Here is a 15,502-nt window from a genome sequence, read left to right on the forward strand (position 1 = left end):
ATGGTTTTGAGGGAAACCAGGTGTCCATGTGGGAATGGAGTCATTAAGGCAACTGGAAAGCTTGGAGAATGTATAAGAAACTTTGAATTACAGCAGGAAGAAAAGTGAAGGATCACACTGATATTTTAGCATAGACAGGACAAGATTTCTTGACAGAGCTGTTATCTTCCATTGGACCAGTTGGAACTGGAAAAATTGGATGAGATTCTGGGGGCACAAGAGCACCTGAAGGACTGAAAAAAAGTTGCCATCTGAGGATGTTGATTTCTTTTTTCTTCAGCTGGAGTTCTTGTGAAAGTAAAAGTAGTAGTGCTGGAGTATGAAAGAAACAAATAAGTAGTATTTTTCTTTATCATATTAAAGAGATTTACAACTACTTCTGTGATTATTAGATTACAAATGCTACACATTTTAAATAGAAAAATGCAATAACATTTTTTGAGTTGCTTAGGTAAATGTATTTATGAAATGCACCTGAATTTCAAAACTTATACCAAATTCAGTCTTCTGTGTTTGCCATCCCCTTTTTCCTCCCTTCTCTAGTACTTTGGCTTACATTCTTTTCATGTTTTGTTACCCATTTTTCTGACATCTCTTTTCAATTAAGTCCACTTTTTCCTTCTCTATCCATCCTCAGGCTCTGATTTTGCAAGCCCTCATACAAGACTGCACTGAAATCAACAGTGTTTTTGATACATGGACAAAGTTAATGCTGCAGGTTTAGGAATAAAATATCACTGACCTGGTTATTAAACTCTAGAGTTTCAACATCTTTTTCTGTCTTAGAAACACCAGAAGTGTGTAGACCTTTATTATTCTGAATGCTGAAGGGTAGCATACACAGCCAATTGAATTTTTGAGGGTTTTTCACATCAGTATCTTATCAGAAAGACACAGAGCAGAAATCCATTTCATGCTGTATTCTCATCTCCACAGGTTGAACTGTGATTCATGTTTTATCATGATTTTGCAGTATGGCAAAAACCACAAGATCAGTAAATTTGATAGTCAGTGTCGCAAAACCATACATAAAATTCACTGATTTGTTCTCCACTTAGTCAGATTTGACCCATTACCATGAATTCCATCTATGGAAAGCAGTTTTGACAGAGTGAAAAATCTCACACAGATACGGGTGTGCTCCAAAGTACAGGGGTTAATTCAGCATCTTAAAACATGGCTGCTGCTTTCAGCAGTCCTTTTGACTTCTGTTTACGTAGTAACCCTTCCCAAAATCTTTCTTGATCTCCTAATCACAGTTGTCATCTTGGAGAGGGTGGCAGCCTTGTAGATTAATCGTCTGTGTGCTGTGACTGGAACATCCAAACTACCTGCCTGTCTCCCAGCATCTTTATATCGGGTGGCACCGACCTGTTTGCAAAGTTAAGAACTATTGCATTGGAACAACATAAATTCAGACCAATGGGCAGCTAGAAGAAAGGCAAACAGAGAAGCTCCAGTGTGACTAGAGCCAATTTCTTCCAGGTACCACATACTATTGCAACCAGATAAAATGACTGAAAGAATGAAACTGCTAAGATGAATTGTGGTAGAAGAATTGGTCTCAAGAATCATATTAATTGAGTTATCTTCCTGTTCCCCTCAGGCATGTGTCTGCTGGAACAAATGCTGGCTTGTTGATTTTACACACACACATACCCACACATTGTTCAACACCTTCTGGATTGAGGTCTTCCTCTCCGATTGGGATTGATTTAGACACTCCTAATTCATCTGTATTTAATCGATATCATTATACTCCTTGCATTCTAAAATATGCAGAATGCAAGATATAGATAGAGTTCATGTCAACTTTGCTTCTGGAATATTATTTCATTGCTGATAATTTTCATTTAAATATTTAATCTTAAATCTCATCCTAACTTTTTTAATATGTTACTTTTCCATATTTTATTAAGTATTCAGGGTTGAATGGTTGGATGATGAGTTCATCTACCTATGATCTAATTAGAAGGGAAAGTCTGACTGAGATTCCTTGCTTTTGTGAAAGACGCGGCAGAAAGCATTTTTTTAGAGCTGCAACCATTTTTCCACGTACGAATGCTACCCTCTGCTGGAGAACTGGTACATTACAGCTTAAATTCAACATTACTGTCTGAACAATTTCTCCCGGACTGACTGCAGGTGACAGTGGCACGGGTTTCCAGTCCCACACTGCCCAGATTTTCTTGCTCTGAATGCCAGCTACAGCGGTTCCCTAAGCTGCCCTCCCTGCGAAGATATGGCATCTAGGAAGTACCTCTGACCACTTTGCAAGGCAAACCAAACGTGAGATAGTTATCTCTCGTGAGGGTTGCTACATTTGATCAAGTAGCTGGCAGGTAAGGTGTCTGCCTGCATTTTTCTCCTGAGAAGCAAGTATTTGCTGTGTTCAGACAGTGGCCTGGGAGAAGAACCACTGCATGGTGGTGACACTGCATGTAGCCATTCTTACCTTCATCACTGCAATGTCAGAACAAGCTGATCCAAATGCTTGCTTCCCTGCATCTGGTGTTTACTTCCATCGAAGGGACACACTGAATCCACTTCTAATTTTCATCCTTCTCCCTTAGAATATTTCCATGCTGTCCTCTTGGCAGCCTGCTCATTCGAGAGTGACTGACTAGTCTGGAAGGAAGGAAACTAATGGACTCAGTAAGAATTGAGTACAGCCCTGAGAGAATGTTAAGGCAACGTAAGCAATGTGCAAAAAAGACAAAAGAAAGTGTAATTTATGCTAACTTGTGCTACCTTGATAAATATGTCCAGCAGAATACATTAACAAATGATATCTCTACAAGTTCCTCGTGCCATCTGCTATAATTTAATGAATAATTATGCCTTTAGTATTGAATTCAAAAGAATAGTTTAAAAACCTGAAGAACATCTCAAAATTAGTTATTTCTATTGATCCCAATTATGACTCATAGAGTTCTGTGTTTTCTTCTTCCTTTCTTGTTTTCATAAAGGAACATTTCAATCTGATTTACTGACTTATTAAGCAGAAAGGCTCATCATGCTATCAGCTATACTAACCCCACTGCTGCAATATGAATTTCTCATACTGGGCAGAAATAAATCAGGATATTTATTGTGTTGATGACTCAAAACACGTGAAGGTATAAAATTCTGGTTTATATTTTCAAATGAAAATTCATTTTCTGTTTTTGTTACAGACACAGAGCAGTCAGCTTTTTTGAAGGACTTAGACCTGATATTGAATCAGCCCAATTTCTTTTAGTTTACCTCAAAGCCTATGTGATGCTTGTCATCAGAAAATGCACAAAACATGGCAGATGGGAGTTTGTAAATAAAAAACAATGAGGATTAAGCCACAGGAAAAACAATATGCTTTATAATTAGTAGAGAAAGGGAATTGTTTCTACTTCCCTAGATAAGAGAAAAATTGTTCCCCTTATAGCTTTGTTATTAGTTTTAAGTGTTACTGTTGTTAAAGTTTTTGTTGTCCTTTTATTTATCAAAGTTTTGGAAGATAACTACTTAAACCACCCAAGAATGACTAACAACTGCAAAGGATCAGTAGATTCAAAAACTGAGGGATTACTTCTATGGCATAAAAATGCTCTTCAGAACTTTTGACTGTAACTTAAATTACTGTGAACATTTCATAGTAATTTGAGCTGTGGTAAGTCTGGATGTTTATCTTCAAATAAATAAATAAATGCACTGCATTATAATATTTTGTTGCCAATTGTATAAAGATATTCTGGAACCTCGAGTATGCATCAGGTAAATAGGTATATTCCACAACGCCCTCAACATTTAGTAATGTGCTGTTGATTGATGAAAATAATAAAAAGTAATAGACATGCTACATTAATACAGGGCTATAATGGGATCAAGAATGAAGAATTGTTTTTAATAAAATATTAGAGGAAGTTAGAATAGGAAACTTATTTTTGTTTAGTGCTCAGTTTTTCTGAGGGGGAAAATGGGAGAAATTTTATTTGAAAGTGTGGTTTCATATGTGTTTGCTATGGATATATTCATAGCATTTTAGCACAGAGATCTGATTTCACACCTAGCCTGAAAACAAGCACATGAAGAATTTTTTTTAAATGCCAAGGCAAAATATGTATTAGTATTAAAGTCAGGCCGGCTTACACAAGTACAGGATCTCATCACTTTTATAATATTCTGTTTCACTTCCTTTTTTGTTAAAATATCTTTTGAAGCGGTGTTTTTTGTGAAAGATAAATACACTGATAAAAAAAAGTCATTAGACATGATTGAATTTCAGCACAACTGGGCAAAAGGCAGCTATGAATACACTGAGGCTGGAAATTAGAAAACAAATTCCGATTATGAGGAAGCCCATTGGAACAGCCTTTCCCAAATGAATGAGGATAGTGAAGGCAGCAGCAACAAAAATCCCTCATTTATGAAATGTGGAATATAATGTGGCCCTTGCTATCACAGGGTCTTGAGAACCCAGGAGGGCTTTTCCTCTTCTGTGTTCCTAGAAACAGCGTGTAGTTGTTGTTGACTGTAAATGGCCCTGAAAATTTGCTGAGAGAAAGACAGTTCTAACATTTAATCATGGCACAGTGTTTCTTAACGTTTCCCTTCACATCATTTTCCATATCTAGTCATTTCTTTTGTCAGAACAGTATTAGAACAGCTTTCTGCCATCCACGGATCTTGGTATCCATCCTTAGAACCACAGCTTAGACCACTGAGTTATATAGACCATAGCATTTGACAGTATGTATGTATATCCTCATTACAGAAGTTTTCTCTAGAGAGAGTTGAAATGTTTGCTCCTAATGGTCACCATTTGTCACCATTTCAGTGTCAGAAGAGAGCAAATTTCTTAGATTTGTGTGGAATGGCATTCTGTGACTGATTTGAGCATACTTCTCCCATTGGATTTCCTGATCCCCTTTGAGTCTCAGTAGCACTGTTGGATCCCAGCTTTGGAACCTTATCTATCAGTTCTCCTTTTTCATTGTACAAAGTATAAAACCTACAAGATATGATCAAAGCAACTAACGAGCTGCCTTTTTGGTGCTGGAAGGTACTGGCAGAGACATCCTCAGGTATGATGCAGAATAATCTGTTGCCCCAAAACAACATTAGCTATAAAACCTTGATCTGGGTATTCCTTTCCTCCTGTGGCCCATTTTGTGATGGCTGCAAGATATATAATAAGATGGAGCCTATCTTTATATTATCTTTCTTTTTCCCCATCTGCATTCTAACAGATTTGAGCAGGCCTAAAGGTCACTCTGCATGTAGCCACAGTAGCTTTTTAAAAATCTTTGAGTGTTAATCCAGCTCTGAACTGCTTTATATTTGCATATTTGCTTAATCAGAGTGTATAAGGTCAGCACAGGAGCTTCATTAGGATATTCATGGCTAAAATAGCTCTCCTCATCACTTCCCTTACAACTCTCAGCCAAGCTCTGCACAGGTTGCAGACCTCCCTTGTGCCCCTGCTGGGAGTGGCAGTGGGGTTGAAAACAGGTGCATAAATAAGTGGGGCGGCTGGAATCTTTCAGCAAGCAGGGGGGCTGAGAGAGCTTGTATTGTGCTGGCCATGTTTTAGTTTGTGCTATTCCTTACAAGGAGGCAGCTTTTTTTTTTTTTTTTTTTTTAAACTCTGAAGCATCCCTTGGTGTCTGGTTGATTCCCACCCATTTAACTGTGCTATTGACCACGTTGCAGTCTCTGATCAGGCAGGTGCGTGAGACAGTAAGCTTTGCACATCTTTTCTTTTAGTCTGTATGTCTTCAGGAAGTGCTCATAGAATCCCAAGCTGGAAAGAACCCACAGGGATCACTGGAATCTAACTACTGGCTCCACAAAGGACCACTCAAAATCCAAACCTTATGTCTGAGAGTGTTGTCCAAATGCTCCTTGAACTCCAGCAGCTTGGGGCTGTGCCCGCTGCCCTCTGGTGAAGAACCTTTCTCTGGCACCCAGCCTGACCCTCCCCTGACGCAGTTCCATGCTGTTCCCTCAGGTCCTGTTGCTGTCATCAGAGAGCAGAGCTCAGGGCTGCCCATTTGCTGTAGGAGCTGCAGCTGCCGTGAAGCCTCCCTTCAGCCTCTCTGGGCTGGGCTGAACAAACCCAGGGACCTCGGCTGCTCGTCATACATCTTGCCATACAGGCCTTTCACCACCATTGTAGCACTCCTTTAGACCCTGGAAAGGACACAGATGGTGGTCTTACTGGGGCCTTCTGTTAATCCATGTTCTTCACTCATTGCACGTGCCCTTTTCTTCTTTCTTCTGCTGTTTCTACCCTTGTTTCTGCTACCAGCCATTGGTGCAGTGGCTAACTGCCTAAATATTTTCTTTCAAAAATAAGAGAATTAAGAAGGGGGGAAAATGAAATGGTAATGGATATATTAAGGGAGACAAGTGTATGCCTATTTTTGAAAAATTGAAACTTAGAAATGTCAGGAAGCAGTTCTGGTGCAGTGTATGTTTGACCTCTTTTACCTCTACCTATCATATGGGAGGCATGCACGCCATATGTTCCATTTCGCTGGCAGGACAACAAATAGCATTCTGAGATGCTTCCCTTACTTGTTATGCTGTTAATCACACACATTGACTTCTATCACAAAATACAAAATAGCAGAGCAACTATTTCAGGGCAAGTGCAAGTTGTATCATATATTTCATATTCAGATTTTTCTTACCATGTTATAACCAACCCATTTCTTTTGTGATAACTTAGAGCTATTAAAGCCAGCTAAGGCTTTCAACTTTATATTTCAAAATGAATAGGTGCTCCAGGGGTTATAGCTACTGCCCATTACGGATACTGCAGAGGCTATTTTGTGAGGATGTTTAAATACTGTTTTGTCAAAGAAGAACGCCAGTAGAAGCTTTCAATTCAAATTTTAAGAGGATGCTACAGGCACTGTAGAGGTAATGTAAGAAAACTTGTAATTCCCATTAGTGGAGTTAAGAGGAATTACAGAACATACATGTAGAAAGCTGAACATCTGCTACAGATGAGAAGGCTTTTTAAATGGAAAGCGTAATAATGCTAACAGATTGCCAGCAGGATGATAAAAATAAAAAGTAAAAGTTAATTCCAAGCATTGTATTACAAGATGAGACTCTAGTGCTCATCATATAATACTTTGGTCAGATTTATTTTTCAAAATGACTTTCTAAAAATTAATTATTGTGCCTCTGCCATGGTCACGTCTTTCTCCCCTCCTTACCACTCACTCTTGTTCTATAGCCTTATGTTTCAGTATATCAAGTTTTCCTTTCAGATTTCATTGCTACAGAATTTTTGGTAAATTGAGGGCTGCCTTTCCCTGCAGCAATATCCCCTTAAACAAATGTGCTTTTAAAACTCGTAGGAATTTTAATAATGATTAAGCAAAATGGTTCAGGGTTGGCACATCACTAGAGAGGTCATAAGTACAACTCATACAGCTCCGTTCCGACCCAAACCCAACTCATTTGTCAGAACCTGAACCTGGATATGGTCTATTTCTTTAAGATGCAAAGCAACATGTAATAGGAAAAATCATCACTCTGGAGAGATTTTGCTCTTGAAAACATCTGGGCTGAAGCTCTTGAAAACAACTTCTGTGTTCATTATTGCACTCAATCTGCTTTTGTAATATGGCCTTGAATTTGAGCAGCCAAAGACTAACTGTGAATATACCTCCTGGTGATCCAAGCAATGCCTTCCCTACCTGTGAGCTGCTGTAAGCTCTGACTAATGAGGCAGATTGGATGAGTGGTGCCTACAACAGGATCTAGATTTGTGAACCTTAATTTCTTGGTTGAACAGTTACTTTATGATGATGAATTAACAACAACTAAGGTTTAGAAAGTTTGAATCATATATTTTGACCCTTCTATGACTACAACTGTATTCTTATCGTGTATTTTTGGGCTCTCTGGTGATCAACAAGGCACCATGAAACATAGCTAAATGTGTTTTTAAAAGGTAAAAATGAAAGTTCTACTCTTAGGTACTCTTCTACTTCTTTTAATAGTTGGCTTTAGTTGAGAACACTGGTATCCCTCACACAAGAGGTTCCCTAGATTTATTTTGAGAGGCAACATGAGCTTCTCTATTAAAAAAAAAAATGCATAGGGAATAGTGCAATAAGCTGCTTGTGTAACAAAGGATTTTCAGGAACGTGTCTTTAGTTTAACAGTAACACAGCTTACAACAGCTAAGGTTCTGGCAACTCACAAAATTTTCTGTCTACCTAGAGCTCAGCAAGGAAGACACTTCTGAAATAGAAACCTTTTGATCTTAAAATGACAAGATCTGAATAGTAAAACCCCCTCTCGTAAGAAACACAGGCTGTAATTACGGCACATCTATTATTTAAAATGTTCTTGAAAATTCACATAAAATCTGCTCAAAACAAACAGCAGCTTAGGTCAGGAAGTGGTCTATAACACAGAATATTTTTTTAAATCCAATTCAGACTTTACTCAAGCAAGAGCTTGCTTGCAGTAATTGCCATTCGAAATGTAGAGTGTTTGGCCCAAATGGGTCGATCTTTTCCCTATAAAAATAGATTCTAATTTATTCTACTTTACTTCACAGAAGATCCTACATATGTGCAAATTTTCTGAATTTCCTTTCCTAATCCCTCTCCTCCCTGGATGGCTGAGCTATGTTTGTGCCTGACAGCGAGCAAATCTGGCAATGCAAATAGCTGTGCTAGCCACAGCTATTATAAAGAAAATTCTGCAATGTAACCATCTTGCAACAGACATCAAATAACCCAGGAAAACAAGTGAGCTGGAGCTTAGTCATATTTGTTAATTAATGCATGATGATTTCCAACTAAAATTAATTTAGTGATGGAGTAAAGCATATGGAATAATGCTTAAGCTTACATCAAAGGCAAATATTGAATACATTAAGATACATTATCTCTACTCTTTCTGGAGTACATTATGTTCTATTAAGATGTGATGTTCTGAATTTCTGCCTGGGCTTCTCTGAGAATTTGTATCATGGTTCACAAATGTGTTCCCCAGTGCCCTCCTCTCTAGCAGTCTTCCAATTCAGCTATCATTTTTTTGTTTCAGATGAAGCATTAACACTCATTATCTGTCAGCAGAATAAAAAAGAAAACAAAACAAAATCAAAAAAGACCCAACAACACTTCTATTTTTTAATTTTTTTTAGATGACACATCTTTCTTGGGTGATGCTTCTGATGTTATCAGTGGGAAAAGCCTTCAAAGAAAATTAGTATCAAGCCTGAAACATTACATAATGGTGAGTTGAAAGACAAAGTGTTTTCTGGAATTCTAAATTTTTTTAAGCAGCTGCCTTTAAGTGAACACAGCCATCACTGTTATAAAATATTCAAAGCCTCATACATATCAAACAGAAAGAGTTACTAGGGCAAACAATCTCATGTATCAGTTAAACAAACATTTGGAATTTTTCCTAAGCCTTCTCTAGGCCCTTACAATGCTTCTTGTTTTAATAGATTTCATCTAGTATCCATTTGTGCTTTGTTTTTTGTTTTGCTTTGTTTTTAAGACAATTTCCAACTTAGCAGGACCCTGCTGGCTTTCTGGCAGAGCAGATTGGCATGCAGTCCTGGAAGCCAGAGATTAAAAGACTTCTCCATGTTAGGTCATTAGCCATTCCACTCACTGTACCGTAGCTCGTTTTCCCATTCCTAATTGATCACTTCATTGATCAGACATTATGGAGATGGCTTAGTAACCTAAGCTTTAGCTTTGAAATGCAGTAGAGATTGCAATTACCTGAAAGTCTTCAAGGGTGCCTGCAATTTTCAGACAGTTGGAGGTTTAGCTAATCAAAGATCCTGGCTAATGGAAAGGAGAGAGAAGAGCTGTTTCAACTGGGCTCCCTAAGGCCAAGAGAGATCCAGAGAGAGTACATAAATGTGCCTACAAAATTTTCCATGCCATAGTGGGAGGAGGCATCCCCTGTTCTGGGGATAGGTCAGTGTAACTCAGTACTTGCTGAGCCATCCCAGGGTTAGAGTCTTCAGGAGTTTGAAGTGGTGCTCAGAGTGTGTTCTGCATCTTGGAATCAGATGTTTTGCTTGTCCTTATGTGTACTGTCAGCCTTGCAGGGTCTTGAAATGTAGAGGGGTACGGGGGCATTTGCAGTGTGGAAAGCTGAGGAGATTATGTGCTCATGTGTAGAAACTGTCTGGATCCTGTGTCTAGGAACACTTTCCAGGGCAAGATCTTTAAGGCAGTCTCAAACCAGCTGTATACAATGGCTGACTGGGACTGAGGTAGTGACTGGGACAGAGGTGACAGTGCAGACATGCTGCCCATGTAGTTCCTACAGATCTCTCGAAGATGTCTTTCTTTTCAGTTTAGGTAAATGTGCCATTAAAAAACCGTGGTCTTACTATTTTCTCTGGTGTTACAGCTCCTACCAAGCAGCATATTCTTCACTATCTGCTAATTATTCTCCTACTGCTTGTTAATATATATTATGCTATGGGTCATCATTTACTCTGGTTTTCGGCAGTGTGCAAGTTGTGATATAGAGGATAAGAGATTTCTCTTTGAAGGCAGTTTATAAATCTTATTGGGCTTCTTCATGATGAAAGGCACTATAGATACATAAGAGATCAAAGCTGTGTAAAGATCAGTCGTATTTGTTTGCATGAGCTTTCTCTTTCTGTTCCTTCTGAGGATTTTGAGCTTCAAAGTTTTAGCTTTAAAGAAACTCAAAAAAAAAAATCACAAAAGAAACCCTAACAACCCACCATGTTGCAGCTGGTTTGAGGTCAGGCCATCCAAGTGCCACACAATTTTGACCCAGACTTGTACCCTCTTCAACATTTCTCTGGCTACCAGCAATAGTTGGCTCAGAGAAAACTTGAGGTGTTTTTAGTGACAGTGAGGGCCTAGAACAGTAAGTTTTGGAAAGGAGGAATATTGCTTAACAGTAAAGGGGGATAAGAAGTTTAACTCAAAAAAAAAAAACCCACCAACAACTGTTTCTATTGTGACTTTTTGGTCTGCTAACAATATTATTATGATTTGTGAGTACACATTAGCAATTGGCCTGAAAACATATGTATTTCATTATACAGTTTCTGGGTTTTTTTTTGGGGGGGGGGTTTTGAGGTATCATATACTTTACACTGAAATATCTAAATACTTAAGCACTTGATTTAAGTGCAATGTATTCTTTTTTTCAGTGTCTGTGGGAATTGGTAGCATAAATCTAGTGCATTCATTGAAAAGAAGTGGCTGCATGCCACGTGGGTTTAGACTACCTTGTCCTTTGGTATCAGGTTACTGTTTAGCATAAAGTGGTCCATTGTATGTGGTATTTTTCAACAGAACAACTGCAGATTTATTTATTCTTTCATTTATTTGTTTGTTTGTTTATTTATTGCAGCACAGAGTATTCTCATAAATGACATCAAAATAAACTTGTGACCCACAAAAACAGCTTTTTAGAGCTATTATTAGAAGCATACTGTGGTCACATAGAACATACAGCTTGACATATTACATAATGTAATAAGCCAAAAATAAATTTTAAAAAATCGACAAATGGGAAGTGACCCTGAGTGCTCCTTCTTTAAAGTTCTGCAAAAAGTGCAGGTCAATATTATTCAGTTAACTCTCACTATGAGCATCCTAAATCCACACATCTAAAATCAGTTGTCTTTTTTTTTCCCTATTCTGTTTAAAGGAAAAGGAATCTAACTTAAAGGAGAGGTACTAAAACTGGTATGGATTTATGCAGGTCTCTGTAGAGTAATTTAGTATGAAAGTGAAGAGCCAGACACAGATATATGAGCGAATCGCAGACTTTCTGCATATGATCCACACGCTACTCTCGAGATTAGTTACAGCAAACAATAAAGAAGCAGTGTAGCCAAGCAGAGTAGAGAAGAATAACCTATCTGGTGAACTTCATCAATATAAAGTCATAGTCTAACGTCCAAGGGAAAGTATGCGAATTGGGAACTGGGTTAAAACAGTTGCCATTGCTTGCAAGAGCTCCAGGGGCCTTATAGATGAGAAGAATGTAAATTAAGTACAGTGGTACAGGATTAAAAAACTTCAGTCTTCAGTGGAAAATGTTTCTTTTTAAGGATAACAGAGGAAATGTTTCCATACTAGAAGAATCAAGCCAACCATGAAAGCAAATGTTTCCAATCTTTGATATTTGCTCTACTTCTATATATATATATATATTTTTTTTTTTTAAGGAAAACGCACAAACTAAGAGCAAAGCAGGAAACATCAAGTCCCAGTTTAGAACAGCAGATGCTGGTTATCAGCTTAAATGAAAAACAAACAGCACTTATGTATCTGTTGTGCTTGGCCTAGAGGCCGTACAAACCAGTGACAGCTGCATCCCTATAAGGAGAGGCAAGCCTTGCACCAGTGTGTGGGTGTCAGCACAGACGGACAAGAAGCATGCACGAGGCTGCTGCAAAAAGATTTACATCCTTTCCTTGCTCTATCAGTGTGCCAGCCTGCAGGTGCCAGCAGCCTTTCCTGATACCAAACTTCTTAGGGCATTAAGAAACTCTTACATCTGCGGAGTTGCAGATTTTAGAGCCATGGGATGCCATAGTGAACTTCCACAAAGCACATCCCTGAAAAGAGATTTTAATTCCCACTCTGTACCTTTCATACAAGTCCTCTCACTTCACAGTGTCCTCTCCCCTGTCCCCAGTGAATCTAATGCAGAGGAACGAGCAGAAATGACAGAAGGCTGGGACCACCACCACTTTTGTAACAGGTAAATTCAGGTGGCAAATTAGCTTTGGTTTAGTTCCCACATCCAATCCCTAGGGAGAAGGGTTGAAATACCATGGATACATCGTGGGAGGCATTATTTTAATCTGTTTTCCGTGTTTCAGAAAAAAATGTTTTCATGGTTTTACCTTACTCTCTGGTGTCACTTGCTCAGTGTTTAAGTATCAATACAAGGCACTGCCAGATAATCAGTGCTGACATTCAAAAAGTAAATGCGTGTTTCATCATAACCCACTAAAGGCAGTTCTGCCTTCTCACAGTTATTTCACAATCTAGGACTAGAGCTGTTCCCATACCCAAACTGTTAACTGTTAAATGCCCTCTCCCTGCTTTGCTGACGATCAGGAACACACATCAAACTGGAAGGAAAACACAATTCCCAGCTGCCAGACTGATGAATTGTTCTCATGAGTCTCCAGTGAAACCAAACTTCTTTCATATAAATGCGTTCAACCACACATAAAGGGATGATTTTTGGACATGGAGGATTAAAACTTTCTCTCATATTTTCAGTATTATAGTCTACAAAAGCCGATTTCTCTGCTTCCTTCCAGAATTTCAGGATTAATCTGTGAGTATGCTTGACTAAAGTCTCTTCAAATAGCTTTATTTAGAAGTGAAAGGAAAAACAACTTGTCTTGTTCACTCTGGTCTAAGCTTCTATTGCTCAGCGCCCATGAATTGCATTGCGTATAGGGAGATAATGTCAATTTTGTGCCTCCTAACGTTTGTGAAAAATGTCATTCTGCTTAATAGGTTGATTAAAACTCTGTATGCTCCAGAAAATAAATATGGTTGTTTATCATACTTGCCCAAGATAATGACAGTAAAGAAGGTTGAAATGCCGAATGATTTCCTCTCTTCTGCATCCAGGGACATTCAGAACACAGATGGTATTCCGCATAAAGGATTGAGTTAACTGTTATACATTTTTTTCTTCCCATTAGCTAAATTAACAATATGCCCCTGCTCTTAACGAAATAGACAAATCACAGAAAACTTGTCAGCTTAATCCTGACTGCTAAAGCAGACTATTTGCCCAGATGGGATTGTTTCCTGGCCTATCACGCTCAAAACATCGAGAAGTTTTGCAGCCATCAGCCCAGACTCTGGCAGTGTTGATTCAGCTCTTCAGCCTTAATTGATTTTCGGGCATTTAACTCTCTGGAGATTTTTGAATGGCAGCTTAAATATTGAAAGCTACTCTGCTCTGTGTGTATGCGAGGTCACCTGAATTTTCTGAAGTGATGAGCTCTGAGGAGCCTGCTTTAAGTCAGCAGATGCCATAGGTGACAAAAATCACAAGCCCCTGAGACATTTATTCCAGAGAGGGCAGTGGAGCAAATAAAGCAAGAGTTTCTAGTTTATTCTCATTTGTCACCTTCTGCAGCAAAGGTGCTGTTGCTGACCTTGGGACTGGTGGTGTTGTGGAGGCTTCCATCCTAACTATGAGAAAGGAGCTGTGCCTGCACCTGCACAGCTGTGCCTATTCTGGTCTTTTTGTCTTTGTTTTCCCACATCTCCTTTTGTTTCTAGGACACATTACAGAAGGGAGCCTGAGTAATAGTATTAGCCTATGGGCTAACTCTAGGAACACACATGACCTCAGCTATTCTCATAACTAAGTGTGATCAGAGAGTTGGTAAAAAACACTGTTGATGAAATTCACTGGCCTGCTAAAACTCATTATGCTGCGAGGGCTGCTCTGAAAGTTATGCCTCCTATTTTATGATGATGGCCCTTGGCTTCAGAGGCAGATGTTGGTGCTATGGCAGTAGAGGATGAACCTTTCAGCCAATATTCCATCACATTTTTTTGTCGTGTGACAGATGGGGTCTGACACGGAAGTACGTATGAAGCAACAGTGTGTCAATGAATTCCTCTGTGTGGAAAAAATGGTACCCACTGACATTCATTAGCACTTGCTGAACGCTGATGGAGACCAAACAGTGGATGTGAGCACAGTGATGCAGCGGGTGGTGTGTTGCAGCAGAGGTGACAGTGGCAGTGGATCATCACTGGTGCAGATTGTTACGATATGGTCATTGCCGGCAAAAATGCATGGCTAATGGTGGTGTCTGTGTTGACAAATAGGGTTTCATACCTCAGAACTTGCTCTATCAAATTGTGTTATTGTGCTCTTCGCATCTGTTGCAGTTTCCATGTTAATAAATAAGGAATCATTACTTTCAGAGTAACTTACGTACAAGAAGCAATTTTATTTGCAGGGCCGCAAGCATCTCATTATTTAGTGTAACGCTTTACGCATGAAAAGCTGATAATCAATTTACTCTTCCATGTTTTATTCTCATATTCCCTTGATGCATAAAGAAAGTAAAAGGTTAAGGTATTTTAAAATAAATGAACAATTAAAGTCACTGGACCTATCAACTCTTTGGGTCTGGTGTCTACTTTCAGCGTTAAAGTCTTGAAACCGGACTCATTTTTCTTAAGGATTACTCCTGAACTGTGTTCTCACACGGTTGCTGTGCTGATAGGAAGTAAACAAGAGTGACTCTTTCCACAGGCAGCTGGCACAATTCAGATGGTTTCTAAAATTCCAGGACCTGTAGCACAGAGTAAGTCACTTTTCTGACCTCTCCCATCTTTCTCCATTGATGGTACAAGGAGCTTGGATGATTAATTTAGATGAATTTTTACCAGAAGTTATTTAATAGAGACAAATACAAGTGACTTGAATCCCACCTTAAAAACTAAAGGTGGTCAACCTAAAGGGCATAATAAGACTC

The sequence above is a fragment of the Cyrtonyx montezumae genome, unplaced genomic scaffold, assembly GCF_038088225.1.
Source record: "Cyrtonyx montezumae isolate F1298 unplaced genomic scaffold, pur_monq_1.0 scaffold_0, whole genome shotgun sequence".
Classification (NCBI taxonomy): Eukaryota; Metazoa; Chordata; class Aves; order Galliformes; family Odontophoridae; genus Cyrtonyx; species Cyrtonyx montezumae.